This window comes from Pongo abelii, chromosome 9 (genome assembly GCF_028885655.2).
Source record: "Pongo abelii isolate AG06213 chromosome 9, NHGRI_mPonAbe1-v2.0_pri, whole genome shotgun sequence".
Classification (NCBI taxonomy): Eukaryota; Metazoa; Chordata; class Mammalia; order Primates; family Hominidae; genus Pongo; species Pongo abelii.
Window position 1 is genome coordinate 9147717 of NC_071994.2, and position 18855 is coordinate 9166571.

At 47.1% G+C, this 18855-nt stretch overlaps 1 pseudogene; it reads left to right on the forward strand.

Moving 5' to 3' along the window:
- Positions 1-7782: 7782 nt before the first annotated feature.
- LOC112135413 (small nuclear ribonucleoprotein G-like) lies at positions 7783-8304 on the forward strand (annotated as a pseudogene).
- Positions 8305-18855: the final 10551 nt, after the last annotated feature.

Here is an 18855-nt window from a genome sequence, read left to right on the forward strand (position 1 = left end):
CCAGGCTTTCTCAGGCAGAGGTCCCTGTGGCTTTCCACAGTGCATCGTGTCCCCGGTTAATAGAGAATGGAGCATGGCGATGACTTTTGCCAAGCATACTGCCTGCAAACATATTATTAACAAGGCACATCCTGCACAGCCCTAAATCCCTTAAACAATACAGCACACGTTTCTGTGAGCACAGGGTTGGAAATAAAGCTACAGGTTAACAGCATCTCAAAGCAGAACAATTTTTCTTAGTACAAATCAAAATGGAGTTTCTTATGTCTTCTTTTTTTCTACATAGACACAGTAACAGTCTGATCTCTCTTCCTTTCCCCCACATATGTGTGGGCGGAGGATTACCTAGGTGCCGAGGCAACAGATTGAAGGCACAAACTTTCAGTATAATAAAGAAAATAGTTAGAATAAGAATAGTCATAATATAAATTAGATATAGAGATGATCATGGACAATTATCAATCATTGTTATAAACATTATTAATCATTAGCTTTTAATATTACTCTTTGTTGCATCACTAATATAACCTAGGAATAACCAGCGGGTATAGGGTCAGATGCTGAAGGGACATTGTGAGAAGTGACCTAGAAGGCAAGAGGTGAGCCTTCTGTCACACCCGCATAAGGGCCACTTGAGGGCTCTTTGGTCAAGCGGTAACGCCAGTGTCCGGGAAGGCACCTGTTACTTAGCAGACCACGAAAGGGAGTCTCCTTTCCTTGGAGGAGTCAGGGAACACTCTGCTCCACCAGCTTCTTGTGGAAGGCTGGATATTATCCAGGCCTGCCCGCGGTCATCCAGAGGCCTACACCCCTCCCTGTGGTGCTGTGCTTCAATGCTCACGCTCCTTGTCCACTTTCATGCTCCTCCCGTACTCCTGGTTCCTCTTTGAAGTTCGAAGTAGATATCGGTAGAAGGAATAGTGAAAGTCTTAAAGTCTTTGATATTTCTTATGAGTGCAGAGAAGAAAACGCTGACGTATGCTGCCTTCTCTCTCTGCTTCGGCTACCTAAAAGGGAAGGGCCCCCTATCCTGTAATCGTGTGACCTGCTTCACCTTGTCAATCACTTAGAAGATTCACCCTCCTTACACTGCCCCCTTGTCTTGTATACAATAAATATCAGCGAGCCCAGCCGTTTGGGGCCACTACCGGTCTCCGAGTCTTGATGGTAGTGGTCCCTGGGGCCCAGCTGTTTTCTCTTTATCTCTTTGTCTTGTGTCTTTATTTATTACAATCTCTAGTCTCCACACACGGGGAGAACACCTGCTAAGCCCCGTAGGGCTGGACCCTACACATATGTTGAAACCCCGTCTCTACTAAAAACACAAAAATTAGCCAGGCATGGTAGTGGGCACCTGTAATCCCAGCTACTGGGAAGGCTGAGGCAGGAGAATTGCTTGAACCTGGGAGGTGGAGGTTGCAGTGAGCAAAGATCGCACCATTGCACTCCAGCCTGGATGACAGAGCGAAACTCCATCTCAAAAAAAAAAAAAAAAAAATGGGAATTTGGATGGGCACGGTGGCTCATGCCTGTAATCCCAGCACTTTGGGAGACCGAGGCGGGTGGATCACCTGAGGTCAGGAGTTCAAGACCAGCCTGGCCAACATGGTGAAACCCTGTCTCTACTAAAAATACAAAAATCAGCCGGGCGTGGCCGGGTGCGGTGGCTCACACCTGTAATCCCAGCACTTTGGGAGGCCGAGGCAGGAAGATCGCGAGGTCAGGAGATCGAGACCATCCTGGCTAACACAGTGAAACCCCGTCTCTACTAAAAATACAAAAAAATTAGCTGGGCGTGGTGGCGGGTGACTGTAGTCCCAGCTAATCCAGAGGCTGAGGCAGGAGAATGGCGTGAACCTCGGAGGCGGAGCTTGCAGTGAGCCGAGATCGCACCACTGCACTCCAGCCTGGGCAACAGAGTGAGACTCCATCTCAAAAAAAAAAAAAATTTAGCTGGGCGTGGTGGCGCATGCCTGTAATCCCAGCTACTCAGGAGGCTGAGGCAGGAGAATTGCTTGAACCTGGGAGGCGGAGGTTGCAGTGAGCCAAGATTGCGCCATTGCACTCCAGCCTGGGGGACAAGAGTGAGACTTCGTCTCAAAAAAATAAAATAAAATAATAAAATAAAATAGTGGGAACTTTAAGCTTAGCTAACAGGGATCCAAATGCTTCAAGGGAAAGTATTTGTTGTTCAGCCCACTGTAAGATATCAAGAGCTACTTGCTAATGGCCCACACTTTGTTTGTTGATGACTTACCATAGGAAAACCTTTGGTGTTCTTTCTACTTTATATTATAACACATGAAACAGAAAAGCTGCTGTAAACAATGCTGAACCTTATGTAACAGTTAGCCAAATTTAATTTTAGAAAGTATTTAAATTGTGCTCTGTCCTAGATCTAAATGTTGAGAATTTTAAAAAACAAACGTTTTAACATCTGCAAAAGCATGTAAGAATAACTTCAAGCTGCCGGGCGTGGTGGCTCATGCCTGTAATCCCACCACTTTGGGAGGCCGAGGCGGGTGGATCACGAGGTCAGGAGTTCAAAACCAGCCTGGCCAACATACTGAAAGCCCATCTCTACTAGAAATACAAAAATTAGCCGGGCATGGTGGCACGCGCCTGTAATCCCAGCTACTCTGGAGGCTGAGGCAGGAGAATCGCTTGAACCCAGGAGGCGGAGGTTGCAGTGAGCTGAGATAACGCCACTGCACTTCAGCCTGGGACAGAGCGAGACTCCATCTAAAAAAATAAAATAAAAATAAAATAAACAATAATAACTCCAAAATTAACATTATTTTGACCCTATTATTGTCTTTCCAAAAAATGGTTCTGTGTTTTTTGTTTGTTTTGATTTTTACTTCTTTGTTTGGTTTGGTTTTGTTTTGTTTTTAGCAAATATGATGCCTAAAAAATAAACTGTTCAGGATTCTAGCCTATTGTGGTCGGCAGAATACTAGCCCCTCAAAGATGTCCATGTCCTAACTCTCAGAACCTGTGAATATGGGCCAGGAGCAGTGGCTCACACCTATAATCCCAGCACTTTGGGAGGCCAAGGCGGGCGGATTACATGAGGTCAAAAGTTTGAGATCAGCCTGGCCATCATGATGAAACCCCATCTCTACTAAAAATACAAAATTAGACAGGCATGGTGGCTCACACCTATAGTCCCGGCACTTGGGAGGCTGAGGTGGTTAGCTTGCTTGAGGCCAGGAGTTTGAGGTCAGCCTGGACAACATAGCAAGACTCAAGTCTCCACGAAAAAAATTAGCCCAGCATGGTGGCACATGCTTGTAGTCCCAGCTACTCAGGAGGCTAAGGCAGGAGGATTTCTTGAGCCCACCCAGGAGGTTGAGGTTGCAGTGAGGCGTGAGACATGAGCCATGATTGCACCACTGCACTCTAGTCTGGGCAACAGAGCAGGAAACTGTGTTAAAAAAAAAAAAAAAAAAAAAAGTGCTGGGCGCGGTGGCTCATGCCTGTAATCTTAGCACTTTGGGAGGCCAAGGCAGGTGGATCACCTGAGGTTGGGAGTTCAAGACCAGCCTGACCAACATGGAGAAACCCCGTCTCTATTAAAAATACAAAATCAGCCGGGCATGGTGGCGCATGCCTGTAATCCCAGCTACTCGGGAAGGCTGAGGCAGGAGAATTGCTTGAACCTGGGAGGCGGAGGTTGCGGTGAGCTGAGATCACGCCATTGTACTCCAGCCTAGGCAACCAGAGTGAAATTCTGTCTAAAAAAAAAAAAAAAAGGAAAAGAAAAACTCTACATCATGACTAAATAGGATTTATCCTAGGAATACAAGCTTGGTTTAACATCTGAAAATTAATTAATGTAATACATACTATTAATAGAATAAAAAGCAAAACAAAAAAAACCTGATCATCTGAATAGAAGCAGAAAAAGCAATTAACAAAATCCACCAGTCTTTCCTTTTTTTTTAAGACAGAGCCTCACCTTGTCACCCAGGCTGGAGTGCAGTGGCGCGATCTCAGCTCACTGCAACCTCCACCTCCCGGGTTCAAGCGATTCTCCTGCCTCAGCCTCCCGAGTAGCTGGGATTACAGGCATTCACCACCATACCCAGCTAATTTTTGTATTTTTGGTATAGACGGGGTTTCGCCATGTTGGCCAGGCTGGTCTTGAACTCCTGACCTCAGGTAATCTGCTGGCCTTGGACTCCCAAAGTGCTGGGATTACAGGCATGAGCCACCGGGCCCGGGCCAATCCACCAGTCTTTCACGGTAAAAAGAAAAAAGAAACCAGCCAGGCATGGTGGCACATTCCTGTAGTCTGAACTGAGGCATGAAGGTCACCTGAACCCGGCCAGGCACAGTGGCTCACACCTGTAATCCCAGCATTTTGGGAGGCCGAAGTGGGCAGAACACGTGAGGTCAGGAGTTCAAGACCAACCAACATAGAGAAACCCCATCTCTACTGTAAAAAAAAAAAAAAAAAATTAGCCAGGCATGGTGGCATGTGCCTGTAATCCTAGCTACTCGGGAAGCTGAGGCAGGAGAATCACTTGAACCTGGGAGGCAAGGTTGCAGTGAGCCAAGATCATACCATTGCACTCCCGTATGGGCTACAGAGTGAGCCTTCAGGTCAAAAAAAAAAAAAAAAGGAATGTTTTCAGATTGTTCGCTGCTATAGTGAACAGAAATACAATTGATTTTTGTATGTTGATCTTGTATCCTACAACCTTGCTGAACTCATTAATTTTAATAGCTTTCAAAGACTCCATAGGATTTTCTGTATACAAGATTATGTCATCTGTGAAGTTTTACTTACATGAGCCACCACGTCTGGCTCCATTTTTAATAACATAAAGAAAGAATAAATTACTAGGAATAAATCTAAGAAAAGAAGTTCAGGCCAGGTGCAGCGGCTTATGCCTGTAACCCTGGCACTTTGGAGGGCCAAGGCAGGAGAATGTCTTGAGCCCAGGAGTTCAGGACCAGCCTGGGCAATACAGTGAGATACTATCTCTACAAGAAAAAAAAAAAATTAAAAATCAGCTAGTTGTGGTGGTGCATGCCTAAGGTCCCATTTCCTTGGGAGGCCGAGGCAGGTGTATTGCTCGAGTCCAGTAGTTCAAAGCTGCAGTGAGCTATGATTATGGTACTGCATTCCAGCCTGGGCAACAGAGCAAGCCATTCCAGACCCCGTCTCAAAACAAAACAAAACTGGCCGGGTGAGGTGGCTCACACCTGTAATCCCAGCACTTTGGGAGGCTGAGGCAGGCAGATCACATGAGGTCAGTAGTTTGAGACCAGCCTGGCCAACACGGTGAAACCTCGTCTCTACTAATAATACAAAAATTAGCTGTGCGTGGTGGCAGGTGCCTGTAATCCCGGCTACTCAGGAGGCTAAGGCAGGAGAATCGCTTGAACCTGGGAGGCTGATGTTGTGGTGAGCCAAGATCGTGCCACTGCACTCCAGCCTGGGCAACAGAGCCAGACTCTGTCTCAAAAAAACCAAAACTAAACAAAACAATAACTTTTTAAACATAAAGACATCTTCAAGTGGCAACCACTACCTAAATGCCATACCCAGCTAAGCTGTCATGAAAACTGAGAGCAAAATAAAGATATTTCAAACAAAGACTCTCAGAATTTCCCACTCAGAAATCAGCTACACCCCCATCGTGGCCCAGACCCCCGCCCAGCCCAGCCTTCTCAAACTGCACGTGGCTAGAACTGAGTGTGATCATCCCCCACATTGTAGCCAGAATCATCAGTCTTACAATCTGTTCCCCAGGGGCAAGCCCCTAACTCATCTGCTGTCCCAGGGCCTAACTACCCTCCAACCTACCCCAGCTTCTCTCTCTCTCTCCTCTCTCTCTCTGTCTCTCTCTATCTTCTTTCTGTCTCTCTCTCTCCTTTCTGTCTCTCTCCTCTCTCTGTCTCTCTCTCCTTTCTCTCTGTCTCTCTCTCTCCTCTGTCTCTGTCTCTCTCTCTCCTCTCTCTGTCTCTGTCTCTCTCTCTCCTTTCTGTCTCTCTCCTCTCTCTGTCTCTCTCTCCTTTCTGTCTCTCTCTCTCCTCTGTCTCTGTCTCTCTCTCCTTTCTGTCTCCTCTCTCTCTCTCCTTTCTGTCTCTCTCTCTCCTCTCTCCTCTCTCTCTCTCTCTCCTCTCTCTGTCTCTGTCTCTGTCTCCTCTCTCTCTCTGTCTCTCTCTCTACTCTCACTCCTCTCTCTCTGTCTCTCTCTCCTTTGTCTCTCTCCTCTCTGTCTCTCTTTCTCCTCTCTCCTTTATCTCTCTCCTATGTCTCTCTCCTTTCTCTCTCCTCTCTCTCCTCTCTCTCTTTCCTCTCTCTGTCTCTGTTTCTCTCTCTCCTTTCTCTCTCTCTCTCTCCTCTCCTCTTTCTGCCTCTCTCTCTCTCTCTGTCGCTCCTCCTCCCCTCTCCTCCCCTCCCCTCCCCTCCCCTCTCCTCTCCTCTCCTCTCTCCCCTTCTCCAACTCCTCTCTCAGCCTCCCTTCCAGCCACTCTGGGTTGCAATGCTCCACATTTCTCACTTTCAAGCTGTTCTCTCTGGAAGAAGGCTGTCCTGGTCTTTTCTATCCAGCAAATTCCTATTCTTTAAATCTCACTCCAAATGTCCCCTGCTCTGTCTAGCCTTCCCTGAATTATTCAGGCAGAAAGCATTGCTTCTAGCCTGGCAAGATGACTCACACTTGTAATCCTGGCACTTTGGAAGGCTGAGGTGGGAGGATCGCTTGAGCTCAGGAGTTCAAGACCAGCCTGGGCCATAGAGTAGGACCCTCATCTCAACAAAATATCAAAAAATTAGCCAAGCATGGTGGTGTGCACCTGTAGTCCCAGCTACTTTGGAGGCCGAGGAAGAAGGATTGCTTGAGCCCAGGAGGTTGAGGCTGCAGTAAGCCGTGATTCAACCACTGCACTCCAGCCTGAGCAACAGGGTGAGACCTTGTCTCAAAATAAAGAAATAAAAATAAATTAATTAATTTAATTAATTTGTTAAAAAGCATTGTTTCTGTGCTTTCCCAGTGCACTTCACAAGAAATGCTCTCAGAGACCAGGCACAGTGGCTCATGCCTGTAATCCCAGCACTTTGGGAGGCTGAGGAAGGAGGATTGCTTGAGCCCAGGAGTTTGAGACCAGCCTGGGCAACATAGCAAGACCCTGTCTCTATAAAAAAAAGAAAAATGCTCTTGGCCATGTGCGGTGGCTCACACCTGTAATCCCAGCACTTTGGGAGGCCAGGGCGGGTGGATAACTTGAGGTCAGGAGTTCGTGACCAGCCTGACCAACAGGGTGAAACCCCGTCTCTACTAAAAATACAAAGATTTGTATATAAATTGAATCATGCAGTATGTATTAATGGTAAAAACTGCAATTATTTTTTTTTTGAGGCAGAGTCTCACTCTGTCACCCAGGCTTGAGTGCAGTGGTGCAATCATGGCTCACTGCAACCTCTGTCTCCCGGGTTCAAGTGATTCTCGTGTCTCAGCTTCCCCGGTAGCTGGGATTACAGATGTGCCCCACCATACTCGGCTAATTTTTGTATTTTTAGTAGAGACGGGGTCTCACCACGTTGGTCAAGCTGGTCTGGAACTCCTGACCTCAGGTGATCCACTTGCCTTGGCCTCCCAAAGTGCTGGGATTATAGGCGTAAGCTGCCACACCCAGCCTGCAATTACTTTTGCACTAAACTAATAGTTTTTAAAAACTGGTTTATTTAATCTCAACATCTTTTGAAATTCTTATGTATTAGTGGTGTATCAGTAGTTTGTTCAAGATTTAAAACCTTGAGACACTATGAGCAAAGCTCACCCCTTGCCCTCCAGCATAAAAATTATAGATAACGGCTGGGCACGGTGGCTCATGCCTGTAATCCCAGCACTTTGGGAGGCCGAGGTGGGTAGATCACCAGGTCAAGAGATCAAGACCATCCTGGCCAGCATGGTGAAACCCCGTCTCTACTAAAAATACAAAAATTAGCTGGGCGTGGTGGCGCATGCCTGTAGTCCCAGCTACTCGGGAGGCTGAGGCAGGAGAATCACTTGAACCAGGGAGTCAGAGGTTGCTGTGAGCCAAGATCGAGCCACTGCACTCCAGCCTGGCAACAGTGTGAGACTCCATCTCAAAAAAATAAAAAATAAAAAAAAATTAAATGATGGCTGATGGGTCCAAGGAGTATTTCGGGGATTTGATCCCTTTATGAATCTTGTGATAGATGAAAGTGGGAAGATGGCAACTAGTGGACAGCAGAGCAACCCTGAAAGAGCGGTAAGACGAGGGGGAAGCATCCTCATGTTAGAAGCCTTGGAACGACTATAAACAATGGCGGCTCTGCAGAGAAATCCAAGTCCCTTCTCCAAAGGACTTGTTTTACTATGATGTAAAAATTGGGCCATGGACTTTTTTTTTTTTTTTTTTTTTTTTGAGACAGAGTCTCCCTTTGTCGCTCAGGCTGGAGTGCAGTGGCACAATCTCGGCTCACTGCAAGCTCTGCCTCCCGGATTTATGCCATTCTCCTGCCTCAGCCTCTCAAGTAGCTGGGACTACAGGCGCCCGCCACGACGCCCGGCTAATTTTTTTGTATTTTTAGTAGAGACGAGGTTTCACCATGTTAGCCAGGATGGTCTTGATCTCCTGACCTCGTGATCAGCCTGCCTCGCCTCCCAAAGTGCTGGGATTACAGCCATGAGCCACCGCACCCGGCCTGGGCCATGTACATTTTTATATTAAGCTTTTTGTTAAGTAAACATTTGTAATAATAAAAATTTTAAAAAAGAGAGAGATTTAAAACTTCTACTCCTCAAAGACGCTGTTACCAAAAAATGAAAAGAAAGACACATATTGGGATAAAACTTTTGCAAAACATATATCTAAACATAAAACAGGCCACGGGCGGCGGCTCATGCCTGTAATCCCAACACTTTGGGAGACCAAGGCAGGCAGATCTCTTGAGGTCAGGAGTTTGAGACCAGCCTGGCAAACATGGCGAAACCCTGTCTCTATTAAAAATACAAAAATTAGTGGGGTGTGGTGGTGCACGCCTGTAATCCCAGCCACTCGGGAGGCTGAGGCAGGAGAATTGCTTGAACCCAGGAGGCAGAGGTTGCAGTGAGCTCTGAGATTGCACCACTGCACTCCAGCCTGGGCGACAGAGCGAGACTCTGTCTCAAAAAATACAAAATAAATAATAAACATACAACAAAAGTAAAAAAAGAAAAAAAATCTGACAAGGGACTTCTATCTAGAATATGTAAAAGCCCTTAACTCAACAAAAGATAAAAATGCCAACAACAATGGCAAGAAAAAAAAAACACAAAATGGCTGGGCACGGTGGCTCACGCCTATAATCCCAGCACTTTGGGAGGCTGTGGTGGGTGGATCATTTGAGGTCAGGAGTTCAAGACCAGCCTGACCAACGTGGTGAAACCCGGTCTGTACTAAAAATACAAAAATTAGCCGGGCGTGGTGGGGCGCTCCTTCAATTCCAGGTACTTGGGAGGCTGAGGCAGGAGAATCGCTTGAACCTGGGAGGTGGAGGTTGCAGTGAACCGAGATCGCAACACTGCACTCTAGCCTGGGCGACAGACGGAGACTCCATCTTAAAAAGAAAAGAAAAGAGAAAAACACAACACAAATGAACAGACACTTCACCAAAGAAGATACGCAACTGTGGCCAGACGAGGTGGCTCACACCTGTAATCTCAGCACTTTGGAAGGCTGAGGCGGGAGATCACTTGAGCTCAGGAGTTCCAGACCATCCTGGGCAACATGGAGAGACTCCATCTCTACTAAAAATAAAAAAATTAAGGCCGGGTGCGGTGGATCACATCTGTAATCCCGGCACTTTGGGAGGCCAAGGCGGGCAGACCACCTGAGGTTGGGAGTTAGAGACCAGTCTGACCAAAATGGAGAAAACCCGTCTCTACTAAAAATACAAAATTAGCCTAGCATGGTGGTGCATGCCTGTAATCCTAGCTAATCAGGAGGCTGAGGCAAGAGAATTGCTTGAACCCGGGAGGCGGAGGTTGCAGTAAGCCAAGATCGTGCCATTGCATTCCAGCCTGGGCAACAAGAATGAAACTCCATCTAAAAAAATAATTACCTAGGCATGGTGGTATGCACCTGCAGTTGCAGCTGCTTGGGAGGCCCAGGTGGGAATATTGCTTGAGTTCAGGAGGCAGAGGCTGCAGTAAGCTGAGATCCTGCCACTGAACTGCAGCCTGAGCAACAGTGACAAAGTGAGACCTGTCCCAAAACAAAACAAAAAACACCAGTGCTGGGTGCTGTGGGTCACACCTGTAATCCCACTTTGGGAGGCTGAGGTGGGAGGATCCCTTGAGTCCAGGAGTTCAAGACCAGCCTGGATAACAAAGCAAAACACAATCTCTTTTTTGTTGTTTTTTGAGACAGAGTCTTGCTCTGTCATCCAGGCTGGAGTGCAGTGGTGCGATCTCGGCCTAATGCAGCCTCTGCCTCCTGGGTTCAAGCAATGCCTCAGCCTCCCAAATAGCTGGGATTACAGGAGCCAGCCACCATGCCCGGCTAATTTTTGTATATTTTTGGTCTTGCTGTGTTGGCCATGTTGGTCTCAAAATCTTGACCTCAAGAGATCCACCCTGGGCAGCCTTCCAAAGCACTTGGATTACAGGCGTGAGCCACCATGCCCAGCCACTCTTAATTTTTATTTTATTTTTATTTTTTTGAGACAGAGTCTCGCTCTGGTACCCAGGCTGGAGTGCAGTGACGTGATCTCTACCTCCTGGGTTCAAGTGATTCTCATGTCTCAGCCTCCTGAATAGCTAGGATTACAGATGTGTGCCACCACGCCCAGCTAATTTTTTTGTATTTTTAGTAGAGACAAGGTTTTACCACATTGGCCAGGCTGGTCTCAAACCCCTGACTTCAAGTGTTCTGTCCATCTTGGCCTCCCAAAGTGCTGGGGTTACAGGCGTGAGCGACTAAGCCTGGCCTTAATTTTTTTTTTTTTTTTTTTTTTGAGATGGAGTCTCACTGTTGGCCAGGCTGGAGTGCAATGGCACAATCTTGGCTCACTGCAATCTCTGCCTCCCTGGTTCAAGCAATTCTCCTGCCTCAGCCTCCCGAGTACCTGGGATTATAGGCATGTGCCATCACACTCAGATAATTTTTTTTTTTTTTTACTTTAAGTTCTGGGATACATGTGTTGAATGTGAGGTTTGTTACATTTTTGTATTTTTAGTAGAGACAAGGAGGTGTCTCCATATTGATAGGCTGGTCTCGAGCTCCTAAACTCAGGTGATCCACCCTCCTCGGCCTCCCAAAGTGCTGGGATTACAGGCGTATCCCAGCCTATATATATATTTTATGTGTATATATGTAATTTTTTTTGGGGGGGAAAGAGTCTCCCTCTGTCGCCAAGGCTGGAGTGCAGTGGCACTATCTCAGCTCACTGCAAACTCCGCCTCCCAGGTTCACGCCATTTTCCTGCCTCAGCCTCCCGAGTAGCTGAGACTACAGGTGCCCGCCACCATGCCCGGCTAATTTTTTGTATTTTTTGTAGAGACGGGGTTTCACCATGTTAGTCAAGATGGTCTCGATCTCCTGACCTCGTGATCTTCCCGCCTCGGCCTCCCAAAGTGCTGGGATTACAGGCGTGAGCCACCGCGCCCAGCCCCCAGCCAATATTTTAAAAAATAATTTCATGGTATGTCCACCCAAGGGAGTATTACTCAGCAATAAAAATGCTTGTTCAGACGGGTGCGGTGGCTCACGCCTGTAATCCCAGCACTTTGGTAGGCTGAGGCGGGTGGATCACCTGAGGTCAGGAGTTCGAGACCAGCCTGGCCAACATGGCGAAACCCTATCTCTACTAAAAATACAAAAATTAGCCGGGCGTGGTGGTGGGAGCCTGTAATCCCAGCTACTCAGCTACTCAGGAGGCTTAGGCAGGAGAATTGCTTGAACACAGGAGGCGGAGGTTGCAGTGAGTGAAGATGGCGCCGCTGCATTCCAGCCTGGGTGACAGAGTGAGACTCCGTCTCAAAAAAAAAAAAAAAAAAAAGCTTGTTGAACAAGTGTATTACAATGTATTCCAAAGCTAATGCATGCAATGCCCAATTTGTTCACTAGATGGCAGCAAGAGCCAAGTCATTGCTAGTTGCTTCCGGGTGGGTCTACTGTGGCTACTCTTGCTTGTCACAGTAAGCTGACAGAGCACACTGTCCCCAATTAAAGATAGGAAAACAGAGGCGTAAAGAACACTGCTTTGTCAGAGCCAGGATTCCGGTCTTCCAAATCAACAACCCATGAATGAGAACCCTCCCAGATCTCTTGCCCACACTGTCCCCTTACCCTAAGTCCTCTCTCTGGTAATTTCATCCATTTCCTGAAGTCAGAAGTACTCTGCCCGGGCCGGATGCAGTGGCTCAAGTCTGTAATCCCAGCACTTTGGAAAGCCGAGGGAGGCGGATCACCTGAGATCAGGAGTTCGAAATCAGCCTGGCCAACATGGCGGACACCCCCGTCTCTACTAAAAATACAAAAATTAGCTGGGCACCGTCGTGAGTGCCTGTAATCCCAGCTACTCAAGAGGCTGAAGCAGGAGAATCACTTGAACCTGGGAGGTAGAGGTTGCAGTGAGCTGAGATCGCACCGTTGCACTCCAGCCTGGGCGACAGAGCGAGACTCCGTCTCATAAATAAATAAATAAATAAATAAAATAAAAATGCAGAAATTAGGCCAGGCGTGGTGGCTCACGCCTGTAATCCCAGCACTTTGGGAGGCTGAGGCGGGTGGATCACCTGAGGTCGGGAGTTCCAGACCAGCCTGACCAATATGGAGAGACCCCGTCTCTACTAAAAATAAAAAACTAGCCAGGTATGGTGGCGCATGCCTGTAATCCCAGCTGCTCAGGAGGCTGAGGCAGGAGAATTGCTTGAACCTGGGAGGCAGAGATTGCGGTGAGCTGAGATCGCGCCGTTGCACTCCAGCCTGGGGAACAAGAACGAAACTCCATCTCAAAAAACAAAGACAAAAAAACAAAAACAAAAACAAAAACAGCGGATCACGAGGTCAGGAGTTTGAGACCAGCCTGGGCAATATGGTGAAACCCTGTCTCTACTAAAAATACAAAAAAATTAGCCAGGTGTGGTGGCGCACAACTGTAGCCTCAGCTACTCCAGAGGCTGAGGCAGAAGAATCGCTTGAACCCAGGAGGTGGAGGTGGCAGTGAGCCGAGATTGCACCATTGCACTCCAGCCTGGGTGACAGAGCAAGACTGCTTCTCAAAAAACAGAAAAAAAATTAGCCAGGTGTGGTGGCAGGTGTTCCTATATCCCAGCTACCCCCGGGGCTGAGATGGGAGGATCACTTGAGCCTGAGAGGCAGAGGTTGCAGTGAGCCGAGCCTAGATTCTGCCTCTGCATTCCAACCTGAGCTACAAAGCGAGACCCTGTATCAAAAACAAAAACAAACCAAATCTCACACAGGTCCATACCAACCAGCCCCTGATCCTGGGTCTGAGGGGCTTGAGAGGGTAGGTTTTGGAGGGGTTGGGGAATGGTGGAGCTGCCCCTTGAACTCAGAATTATCAGGATGATGAAATCCAAAACTGTGGGCCGGGATCAGTGGCTCACACCTGTAATCTTAGCACTTTGAGAGGCCAAGGCAGGCAGATCACTTGAGGTAGGGAGTTCCAGACTGGCCTGGCCAACATGGTGAAACTCTCTCTACTAAAAATACAAAAATTAGCTGGGCGTTGTGGCGTGTGCCTGTAGTCCCAGCTACTCGGAAGGCCGAGGGAGGAGAATCGCTTGAACTGGGAGGTGGAGGTTGCAGTGAGCCGAGATTGCCCCACTGCACTCCAGCCTGGGCGACAGAGCCAGACTCCATCTCAAAAAAAAAAAAGAAATCCAAAACTGAGGTCCCTGTGTACAACTGGAGGAGCACATATGGGGAATGCCTGGGGCTTGTTCATATTATTAAGAGCAGTTGGCCGGGCGTGGTGGCTCATCCCTGTAATCCCAGCACTTTGGGAGGCCGAGGCGGGCGGATCACGACGTCAAGAGATCGAGACCATCCTGGCCAACATGGTGAAACCCCGCGTCTACTAAATATACAAAAATTAGCTGGGCGTGGTGGCGCGCCTGTAGTTCCAGCTAGTCGGAAGGTTGAGGCAGGAGAATCGCTTGAACTCAGGAGGCAGAGGTTGCAGTGAGCCGAGATCACACTACTGTACTCCAGCCTGGCAACAGAGCAAGACTCTGTTTTAAAAAAAAAAAAAAAAAAAAAGTACAGTCCCTTTGACTTCAACAGGACCTTTTGGGGAATTTATGCTCTCCATTTTGTGCTCACAGTGTGGAAATGACTTCTGGCCTACTTTTCTGCCTCCTCCTGTTGCTGTGATCAGTGTCTGATCTTTACATTTTCAATCCTGGAGAACTTCCTCAACACCAGGAACTACGTAGCCCCTGGCGAATGCCCAGCTCCTACTCTTTTTTTTTTTTTTTAAGACGGAGTCTCGCTTTGTCGCCCAGGCTGGAGTGCAGTGGCCCGATCTCACCTCACTGCAAGCTCCGCCTCCCAGGTTCAAGCCATTCTCCTGCCTCAGCCTCACGAGTAGCTGGGACTACAGGCGCCCTCCACCACGCCCAGCAAATTGTGTGTGTGTGTGTGTGTTTAGTAGAGATGGGGTTTCACCGTGTTAGCTAGGATGGTTTCAATCTCCTGACCTCGTGATCCGCCCGCCTCGGCCTCCCAAAGTGCTGGGATTACAGGCTTGAGCCACCGCGCCAAGGCTTTCTTCTTTTTTTTTTTTTGAGATAGTTTTGCTCTCGTTGCCCAGGCTGGAGTGCAGTGGTGCAATCTCAGCTCACTGCAACCTCCGCCTCCCGGGTCCAAGCGATTCTCCTACCTCAGCCTCTCAAGTAGCTGGGGTTACAGACATATGCCACCACGCCCGGCTAATTTTGTATTTTTAGTAGAGATGGGGTTTCTCCATGTTGGTCAGGCTGGTCTCAAACTCCTGACCTCAGGTGATCTGCCCACCTCAGCCTCCCAAAGTCCTGGGATTACAGGCGTGAGCCACTGTACATGGCCCCCAACTCCTACTCTTACTCCTTTGCTCTCCAGTAAAGTATTTGTGCTTCCACAGAACCTTCTGCTTTGGAAAAAGAGACCTTTCTCCATACGAAACTGACTGGGCATCAATTCAGAAGACGCTTAAGCAACTTAGGAGAGCACCTAGCTCAGCTTCTTTCATAACCAGCGAGACAGATACCCTGTCCCCCATTAGATCACTTCAAGAGAAGAGAAAGCTCCTGTGGCCAAGGCCTACACAGACTGGGTAGGTTGGGGGTTGGTGTGCTGCTGACTTGCCGGGCCATTGCTTCATCTATCGGAACATTCTAGACACTGAAGAAACAGCAACATAGGGGTTGAAGTGCTGAATGACTGACTAGGATTCTGCTGCGTTGGCAAAAGGGGCCCAATCAGAGTCTACCTCTCCATTTGCAAAATGTAATACCATTAAAAAAAAAAAGGTAGTTCTGCTTTTAAGGCCCCTCCGTTAGGCTAAGGGTGTGGCCAGTCACAGGTTCCCCAGGCTGGAACATTCTTCAGATGTGGGTCCCTATCTCTGGTAAGTCTGGGTTTATTAGAATGCATCTCACACTCCAATAAGCAAGGTCTGACTTTTCAGGGAGATCTTAAGGGTAAGGAGGGCCAGGGAGGGTATTTCACCTGAGATCCCAGCCAGTCCTTCTTCCAACAGCCAGATGCCGCTACTAATCCCACAGCACATTCAAAGGGACAAAAGGGGACCAGTGACAACTGATAAAGGAAAATGTGATCCTGAGTGACCCAGGATCTTGGGACTCTGAGGGGGAACCAAAGAGCTTAATTGGCTTAAAAACTTGAAAGGATCAGCCAGGCTTGGTGGCTCACACCTGTAATCCCAGCACTTTTGGAGGCCCAGGCGGGTGGATCACATGAGGTCAGGAGTTTGAGACCGGCCTGGCCAACATGGTAAAACCATGTCTCTAACTGAAAATACAAAAATTAGCAAGGTGTGGTGGTGTGAACCTGTAGTCCCAACTACAGGGAGGGTGAAGCAGGAGAATCACTTGGACCCCAGAAGTGGAGGTTGCAGTTTGCAAAGATCATGCCAGTACACTCCAGCCTGGGTGACAAAGTGAGACTGTCTCAAAAAAGCAAACAACTTAGAGATCTTTCCAATGACACACACACACCCCACCCCATTTCTCCCCCAGCCCAGCTCACAGCCAATTACTAAATAGTGGAAATGAGGCTACTTAAAAGTTCTCCATTTTCCTGTGGGGGTTACTGGGCTTTTTAGTAGGCCACTCACCCACTATTCTCACACCAATCCCCCAAAGTCCATACCCTACTTGAAGATGCTGCTGTAAAATTAAGGGAGCTGTGTTTATAGACCACAGATTTAACAGAACAAGCCCACAGAACACCCATCTTTTTTCCCCAAGATTTGTTTATACACAAAAGAACCACAACAATTTAGAGCTTCTCCATTTTTATTACATAAAATTGTTAAGTTTTCAGCAGTAGGGCTTCTCAAAACACCAGTTTCAGGGTATTACCTGAAAAAGACAAGGCAGTTACATTAGGTTCTCGTGTAAATATGAATATACAATCAAGTCAAGCTCCTGACAAATTATATATCAAGGATGTATATAGTTCAAAGGTATTGTGCTGTTACCTCCCACCTCCCCAAAACTCCAAGAACTAGCACCTGCAGAGAAAAGGAGAAATACGGAAAGAGTCCTGAAGACAGATTAGTAGTCAAGCAAAGACGCCGCAGGGATTTGAACCCCGTCCTGGAAACCAGGAGTGCCAACCACCAGCATCTTTTGCTTTTTTTTTTTTAAAGCTAGAAAAAGGCCAAAAAGCAAAACCTGAGAAAACAAAATGTGTTGTTTTCTCAGGAAAAGAAAAACCTTCATGACCCTACTGAAGAGCATTGGAGATCAGCTTCCGCTAAGATGCTAGCTTGGCCAAGTCTGTTATGTTCACCTGAAAAAGTCTTAGCAGAGAATTTTTGCATTCCCACCCAAAAGCCCTCTCAGCCACTCAAATGCCTATCTTCTCCAGTCTACAAGTTACATGTTCCCACCCAACATTACAGTTCTTGAACATGTTATTTCTCCACTTACTGGTTTAAGTTGGTTTTAGTCACTGGATAAGTGTTATATAGAGTTACTTAGCTATGGTTTTAATATCCTTGTTAACAATTTGCAGGCAAATTAATGGCCTTTTCTAACATAGCTCAACCCACCAAAGACCTCGGCACCATTGTTACCTTGAAACCGATTATGGATCATGCCCACAAGGATCCAAGCTACCGGCTGCATCGAGGTGAGGGGTGAAGGGTCTGTGCTAGATCAAAAGGCACGGGGTGGCGATGTGGCAGAGAAGTTGCTTGTGGGGAGACTTTTAACAGGCTTCTGGAAAAGCTAGGGAAAAGTGGTTGCCCGCTTTCCCCCTTTCCCTCCCCTTCAAGCACCGCTTGAGATTTGGGCTTTATTAAGAGCTGCTATAAAAACAGCTTGCTTAAATGTTAAGAGAAGCCCAGGGGTACACTTCAAGCATTCCTTTGGATGCTTCACTCCAGAAAGAGGGAGTTGAGGCAAGTCCTCATTACTAATAAAAATCAGGTGAGGCTGACACTTCTCTTGACCTTAGGATAATAGCGCTTTGTTGTCTCTCTTGCCACAGGAAGGCTCCATGGTTGTCCTACTTTAAGCCTTCGGTGCCTTTAGTGAGGGGTACCTGAAAAATCTTAAAAAAAGGCTTAGCACCCACCTCACCCCTCCACCCCCATGCCAACACAGTTTGCTCACATGCCAATTACTCCAGCATAAAGCTGAAATCTATTCAATACTATTGTCCCATAACTGATCTGACTTTGTATGTAAATACAGAAAAAGCTTGTTCACCTGTTGTCCTCATTTTGTCCACTGGTGAATTCAACTGGAAGCTCCTTCTACAGTTTGAAGAATACCATCTGAAAGAACTAGTGGTTCCCAATCCCCACATTTAAAATGGAATGTTTGGTTTGTTTTATTTAAAGTAAATAGGCTATTTTTTCTTACTGGGTCTGGCTTCTCTGGCCCTTCGCATACGTGTGTCTGCTGAGTGTTCCTGCATGTAAGAATTAAGACCAAGGGAGGGGAGAGAGAAACCCACACAAAAACAATGCACTAAAGATCGCTGAACTGTTAAACATTTCCACTTGCCAGTTTAATTTCTTGAAGACTGTTGCTTGTTTGAATTTTGTTTCTTGTCACTGATTTTAAGGTTGCATCTGGAAAAGACTAAAGACTTCAGTCCCCTCCCACCACCAGAAATGAACAAAAAGCATTTTACCTAAAAATACACAGCAAAATGTACTTAGCTTCAATCACAAATACGACTGCTTAAAACTGCAGAAATTTCCTCAACACTCAGCCTTTATCACTCAGCTGGATTTTTTCCTTCAACAATCACTACTCCAAGCATTGGGGAACACAACTTTTAATCATACTCCAGTCGTTTCACAATGCATTCTAATAGCAGCGGGATCAGAACAGTACTGCCATTTACTTGCCAACAGAACAGACAGACCTGAAGTCAAGACAACTGCATTCTCTGTGAAGTCTGTAAAAAAAAAAAGCTAAAACAAGTAAGCCCCACCCCCTCCCTCCCGTCCCTCCAAATTCCGGGAAAAAAATTTTGAGTATGCTGATAAACTCACTGCAAGGTCTCATACACTCACTAGGAGAACAGAAGGAGAGCCAAGCACCCATATGCAATTCAAAATCCTGAACAGCTTCATGAAGGATGAAATGCCTCTGCAAAGGAAAATTCTTTAAAAACCCA